Source organism: Penaeus japonicus, unplaced genomic scaffold, assembly GCF_977035675.1.
Source record: "Penaeus japonicus unplaced genomic scaffold, GWHDUDI00000001_assembly GWHDUDI00000020, whole genome shotgun sequence".
Taxonomy (NCBI): Eukaryota; Metazoa; Arthropoda; class Malacostraca; order Decapoda; family Penaeidae; genus Penaeus; species Penaeus japonicus.
Genome location: NW_028234422.1, coordinates 20,674,391 through 20,681,890, shown reverse-complemented (window position 1 = coordinate 20,681,890; position 7,500 = coordinate 20,674,391).

Sequence of the window (7,500 nt, the reverse complement as noted above, 5' to 3'; positions counted from 1 at the left end):
TGATCATTTCGCTTTGTATATTAAGTTAGTTTTAGGTAAAAAAACAAGTTAAATTCAAAAGAAAAAGGCTTGTCTTAGACACAAGCGACAGGGCTGGTACAGAGATTACACACCCCGAAGTTTAGATAGGTTCAGCGAGGATTTGTAAAGTGCGATAGAAAGATGTTTACCTACAAAGGCTAATTCACACAGAAAGGAGAAGAAACACGGAGCACGGAAAAACAGATACTGCAGTGATAAGACACTTAAAGGGTGGACACAAATGTTAAGGATGGCACACAGGGAATGGGCTAAGAGAGGCAGGCGGGAAGAAGATAAGGACATACTACTTAACATATCAAAGATGTGTGGGGAGAAAAGAAGGGAAGTAAGAGAAAAGTATTGGTCAGAGTTCGCGCAAAATATTGAGGAAAGTAAAAGTCTCAAAGACATATGGTACCATGTAAACAAGGTAAGGGGAAAAACAAATAACCTCATCGGTCACCCACACCCAGAGGAGGAGGCAAACAAACATATTGAGAAATGGGCAAAAGCATCTCTGATTTCATTACCACAAAGCACTCATGACGCTTTGTTTGCATGGGAAGCCGAAAGAAAAGGACAGGTTGTTTCATCCGCAAACATCACTGCAGTATCTTGTCAGCCAATAACTACACACGAACTTCTAAATGCTGTTAAAAGAGGTAAAAGCACTTCACCAGAAGATGGAGTGACATATGATATTCTCAACTTATTAGCAAGCATGACGAACAGCCCTGCTCATTGACCTATTTAACATGAGCTACGCGGAGGGTAGATTACCGAAGGCCTGGAAGAGAGCTATTATAATACCTATTCCAAAATCAGCTGGCGGTTACAGACCTGTATCTCTGACTTCCTGTATATGTAAAATGATGGAGCGAATATCAATAAATAGACTAATGTACATGATTGAAGATAAACTGTCTGTAATTTGTACGGCTTTATGAAAGGAAAGGGAACACCAGACTGTGTAATTCAGTGTTTATCCAATGATGCAGAAAAGTGTAGAGTCTTTATAGATTTACAGGGAGCCTTTGATAAAGGTAATGGGGAGGTCATTCTCTATGAATTGACAAGATTGGGTGTAACAGGAAAGTTGCTGATATGGATTGGTGACTATCTGACAGATAGGAAAGCTTGCGTATGGTTTCAAGGCTGTTTTTCAGAGGAGAAACGTTTTGAGCTAGGTACTCCACAGGGGGGTGTTTTAAATCCAATGCTCTTTAATGTACTAATGAACAGGATAGCTTCAGAGGAATACCCTAAGGGCGTTCAGCCAATCATATACGCAGATGATATATTGATACAAGGGACCATTCATCGCTATTTACAAACAGCGCTGGATAGATTTACTAGTCTTGCTCAAACATTGGGGCTGGTTATAAATGAAGAAAAGAACAAATTTCAGAGTAAACAAAGAGGCAACGTGCCACTTACCCTTAATAATAAAACAGTGGAGAAGGTGTCAACATATAAATATCTGGGTATGTACATTGGCTTCACTGCTTCAAGCAAGGATGCTGAAGTAAATCACGTACTAACACAGTGCAAGGCTCGACTGCGGCCGCTCAGGGCACTTGCTTGTCGAAGGGTAGGAGCCGGGGTGCCTCTGCTGAGGCTAGTCTACAATAGTACAATAAGAGCACTGGTGAATTATGCAGCACCAGCACTTTCTATAGCCTGTCAGGGGAGGCTCCAAAGGCTTGAAACCATGCAGAATGAAGCTATGCGTATTATCCTCGGGTGTCAAAAGAATGCTAGCATAGACATAATGAGAACAGAGACAGGATTGCAAAGCATTGCACAGAGAGTAAGCGAGATTAATGTCATAGCAGCCGTCAGGCTCATGAGAGGGAATAGTGGAAAGAAATTAGTGAGAGATATGGTCAGCGGTTTTGACAACATCAGGACTTTTTATAGACAAGGCAAACGAGGATATATGAAGGAGCTGAAAAACAATATAGAATATTATGGCTTGCAGGACTTTTGCCAATCGTTTCAAGCATCCGCCAAAGTGCCACCATAGGAGGATCAGACGATTAATGTAGATGTCGATCCCCTCTGTATGAATAAGAGGCTTTATGAATCTGGTCAACTTAAGTCAAGATATGGTCATAAAATAAAGAGTCTAACACGCCTTGACATTGCTCATGTCTACTGCGATGGGTCAGTTTTGAAAGATGGCAGAGCAGGATGTGGGGTTATCATCAGACCGTTCACTGGAAGTGGCGCGGTCACCACAAGCAGTGGGATAAGACTGAATAATCATATATCGTCAACACAGGCTGAGTTATGGGCAATATTGACAGCACTTAAAAAGATTGAAAGTATTAAATAGATGCATTCTTTTTTGTGAATAGTAGGGGAGCGCTGGACTCTCATAACAGCAGGGACCCTGTGTTTGAGCACATTGTTAACGAGTGCCGATTGATTGCTCATAAGCTGCGAGGCCAGGGACGTGTGATTACATTCGTCTGAATCCCATCGCATGTCGGTATCACCCTAAATGAGGCTGTGGATGAGGTAGCGAAGGAGGCAGCTAAAAAATGTGAGGTGGACATACAAACTGCTCGGACTCTTAAGCAGGAAAGGAGCAATATCAAGAGGATACAGTTAGACTATGATGAGATTAAGAAAGGCGAATTGATTGAGACGAGCGAAACCTTGCAACACTATATGCATCTAGCGATGAACACAGACTTCACATATGGGAGGGGCAAGAGCAAGTGGAAAGACTCTGTGCACATGAGAATTAGGTTAGGGTATAAATACTACTGGGAGTTTGGTGTCCCGACAAGTTAACAGGAAAAAGAATGCAGGGTGTGTAGGTCACCAAGGTCACACACCTTAGTATATTATATCTTACAGTGTCCCATGCTTCAGATTTACAGAAACTCAGAGATAGCTGGACTCCCCGAACAAGCTGTATGGATGTTTAGAAATACAAATTTTGAAGAAGTACAAACACTTCGCATCGACCACATAATTGTAGTTGACAACTGTGTATATCCGATTGTGACTTCCCTTCTGCCGAGACTATGATAGCCCAAGTAGGATTTTATTGAGATATGGATGAATATCATTTATGATACATCATCCTGTTAAATACAAACATACTTCTTGACTTTCTGATAAATTCTTTTCTCCGGGAACATATATATGTATTATTAACATATATGTGCACTACATATTTCAAGTATGTAATCATGTGACCTCAGGAGAGGACTTAGCATGCTGAGGGTGATAATCCATACTGTTATATCGTTTTCCTGATATGTAAACATTTAACTGTGTATGCTTGTGATTGACCCGTCTTTTGTTTTGTATATATTTCAACATGTTGACATAGCTGTAAGATTTTGTAAAATATATGTGAGCCCAAAGAGGGACTAAGATTGGGGTGGGGATAACCTATGTTATCTCATCCTTCTGAGATGTACGTAATCACCTGTCTCAATAAACTCGTCAAAGTCAAAGTCTCTCATGACCTTGTGTCATATCTTCAAGGATCTGTGTCACCTGGATAATCAGGTCTTTGCAGACCTGGCGCCTAAATTACGCCAATGTGCGTAATATTGTTATTTTCATATCATTTGTAGCTTAGAAGTGATATACAATACAAACAGCGGAAGCTACATCAATGAAAATCCTCCTTTTACTCACAGACATAAGACTGTGCCCGAGTGACCGTGTTTGTTAATAAAGGCCGCTCAGGTCGAGCTCTCTGGCTACCCCGCCCCCCTTCTAGAACAATGCCCATCTCTGTTCAAGGAATGGAAACCGAGGGCAGATATGACGCCTTCTGTGAAGTAGACATAGGCGGCGGTGCTAGCGACAAGTATGAAGGAAGAGTGAAGAAAACAGCAAAGAGGAACTTACCAGTACCTGACGATTCTGTAAAAATTACTCCCCCCGGGCACCTCTGTGTCCATTTAAAAAAAGACAGTAAACTCCGAACTCCCGGAGATAAATATCGCTGGGTATGCTAGGCTCTCAAAGTGGATCCATACAATGCAATCAAGGAATCATTAGAACTAAAAATTGGACGAAACAATGTATACGTTCGCCGCAAGAACGAAACAATTCTTGCACGGATAACAACGGTCGGAGAAATGGGAGAAGTCCTTGAAAAAGCAAAAGTTTATGGGAAAGGACAATGCACAAACCTCATCGTGTTCGACGTCCCAAAGGAAATAGATACTGATATGATACACGATGTAAATGTTTTAAATGCAAATCGTTTAAATATAAATGGGAAGCTGACCCAGCGGGTCGTCATTACATACGAGGGGGAGGTAATCCCCAAATCAGTCAGGGTGGTTGAAGGTATGGCATCCTTTAGGTTTGCCGTCTTCAAGTCCCTCACTCCGTTTTGCTCAAACTGCTCCAAGTGGGGACACGGAGCACGAGCTTGCACGAGCTCCTTGCCTTACTGATGTAAAGGACTTCCCACTCTTCCAAAGAAGAATGTGGTAATCCCTTCAAATAAAGCCCAGGCACCATCCGCAGCACCAACACCAACAGGAGCACCAGCTCCTATAACACCAAATGCAGCCATAGTGCCAATTCCAGTGCCCACCTCAATTGTAGCTCTGGTTCCAACTCCAGGCCCAGCACCGCCCTCGTTGCAACAAGATAAACAAGAGTTCAACAGCGAAATAAGGGAACTGCTGCACATGCTGATTAAGCAGATGGAACAAATGGTGAATCAGCAGGGCCAGATGATGCTCATGATGCAGCAACAAATAGACCAATAATCTAAATTCCACACCGACAGTCGATTTGCATCAGATAATGGACCTTGGAAATTATCAAATAACGACTGATGGCTCCAAGTAATTATTTGAAATGTATTACTTGGAACATTAACAGTTTGCAGAAACGTAAGGCAACTCTCTCTCAATATCTTCACACTGAGGATGCTGATGTATGTTGCCTTAAAGAAATCAGAACTAGTGCTCGCAATGCAAAAATACACAAATTATGACAAACCTGATATGGATAATCCCTCTATTAGAGGGCTTGGCATATATATTAAGAACTCCATACCATCTAAAGTGATCGATGGCAAATATAACACATGTACTGAATATCTCGATGTTAGATTATTTCTTGATGGCAAAACTATAATTATTGTTAATGTATATAACCCTCATGATAGTGAAGAGGTACCTAAACCTCCTGACAATATGATACATAATGATACTTATAATGATAATGTTAATGTTATTATGTGGGGATTTTAATGCTAGCCATCCTCTCCTTGGCTCTGAAGGTAGCACCACTGGCAAAAACGGTAAGGTATGTTATGATTATCTTCAACACACAAGTGACCCTGTATGTCTCTTATGTCCCTTAAAAAGACTAGGGGCAAATTAGATTATGCAGCCTTGTACAATCAGCATAATTTACCAAGCACTACAGAGGTTATCCCATTCTTAATCAGCGATCACTGAGCGTTAAGTATAACCCTACTATAATGTAAAAGAGACCCACCCCAGCCACGTTTACGATATCATATTGCCACTAAATATCATGACAAATTCATTGAAAGGATTGCCTGTTGGTATGAGGACTTTGCTCCTATCAATCTCGATCATTTTAATGAAACACTGACAGCAAGATGGCAATATTATTAATCAACTTCACCCCAAAACCCCCACCATGCATAGGTCTCCACCTTCCAGAGTCAAACGTGCACGACATCTAAACAAAGACTCCGAGACTATACTTCTTAAAAAAATAATACGATCAACTGTGAGTCAGCTGAAACACTTAGGAAGCAACCCCTACTTAGCCAAGGACCTTGTTTTCTTTAGTAAAAAGGTGAACGAAATAATCATTCAAAAGCGAGGAATTTGTATGCCTGGGCAGAATGACTCTACAACTCCCATGAGTAATGTGTGGAAAGACATTAATAAGATTAAAGCTGATTTATACAATGCAACACTTCATTCTCATCCAGAAACAGTAGCTTCATCTCTTCTTAACAAATGGTGTGAGGATTCTTCTCTTGATAATCTTCCATTATCCATACGAAGGTGCTCTTCCAACTTAAAACACAAAAATGAAATTGATTATCAGTGTCAACTACCAGACGAGGATGACATACCATTTAAAACTGACGAACTTTTTGCAGCAACTAAAACTGGCAAATCCACTGCACCTTGAGATGATGTCATTACATATTATATTATCCGGCTCCTTGCAAAGGGAAGAAATCCTCTTCTAGATCTCTTCAACTTGACCTATGCTACAGGCACTCTGCCTACCTCCTGGAAACAGGCAACCATCATCCCCATCCCCAAACCAGGACGCCCAGACGAATTTAGACCGATCTCACTTACATCCCGTCTCTCCAAAGCCTGCGAAAGAATCCCTCTTCTTTATCAGACCAAAGACCAAATTCATTCATCTATCTTTGGATTCTAGAAAGGGAAAGGAACACAAATGTGTTTAGCTCTGTACCTAAATGGAAGCAGAACACAGTCTTCATACTTCATAGACTTTAAAGGTGCTTTTGACAGAGCTTCTCCACCAGCAATTCTCTATGCACTAACCTTCTTGGGAGTTAAGGGAGAGCTACTGTTATAGATAAAGGACTATTTATCTACAAGGGAAGTTAAAGTATGGTACCAAGGTACCTTTAGTACTTTCGGTAAACTAGAGTTAGGTACCTCACAAGGGGAAGTATCGTCCCAAACATTCTATCTATGCACTCTATGCACTCTATCTGCAAACCGAACGATGAGTTAGGACACATATGTAATATCATATCATATGTGGATGATATCCTCATCCAAGTCTTTAATAGGGGGAAATATGTACTCAGGAGATTCAGCAAGATGTGTGCTTCTCTTGGCCTCATAATCAACCCTAACAAAACTAAACATATTTCCAGACCTCGTCAACTGCCTTATATATAGCTTAGGTGGACAGGTTATTGCAAGGGCAGACTCCTACAGGTATCTTGGTGTTATGTTGTTTTCTCATGTCACGCAATTTTCGTTTCACCTAGGAAATTATTCAAGATACCAAAGAACGTTGCTTGGAACGTTTAAGACCATTACAGTAAATATGTAAAAGATATGTTGGTGCCTCCCTCAGAGTCCTAAGGTTGATGTATATTACCTGAGTTCGGTCCGTGATTTGACTATGCGAGTCCGGTTCTTAGACTGTTACCTCCAAACGTCCTCAAACTCTTTGAAGTTTTGCAGACAAGGCTATGAGAATTATACTCGGTTGCCCAATAACTGAAAAAAGAATTAGATCTCCCCACAATTCACAGTCGCGTTACCCAAATTAATGCCGTTCTTGGTACTAGAATCTTGCAGCCCCTACCCAAACCACAGTTTTCTCAAGCTCTGGCAAATGAGATCAGTCACAGAGTCAAGTTTGCTCGGTCTTGATATTCCAATCTATTACGCTCCAACTTATAGTGGAAACTGGCCAGATCATCCTCAGCTTCAATGTGTGGAA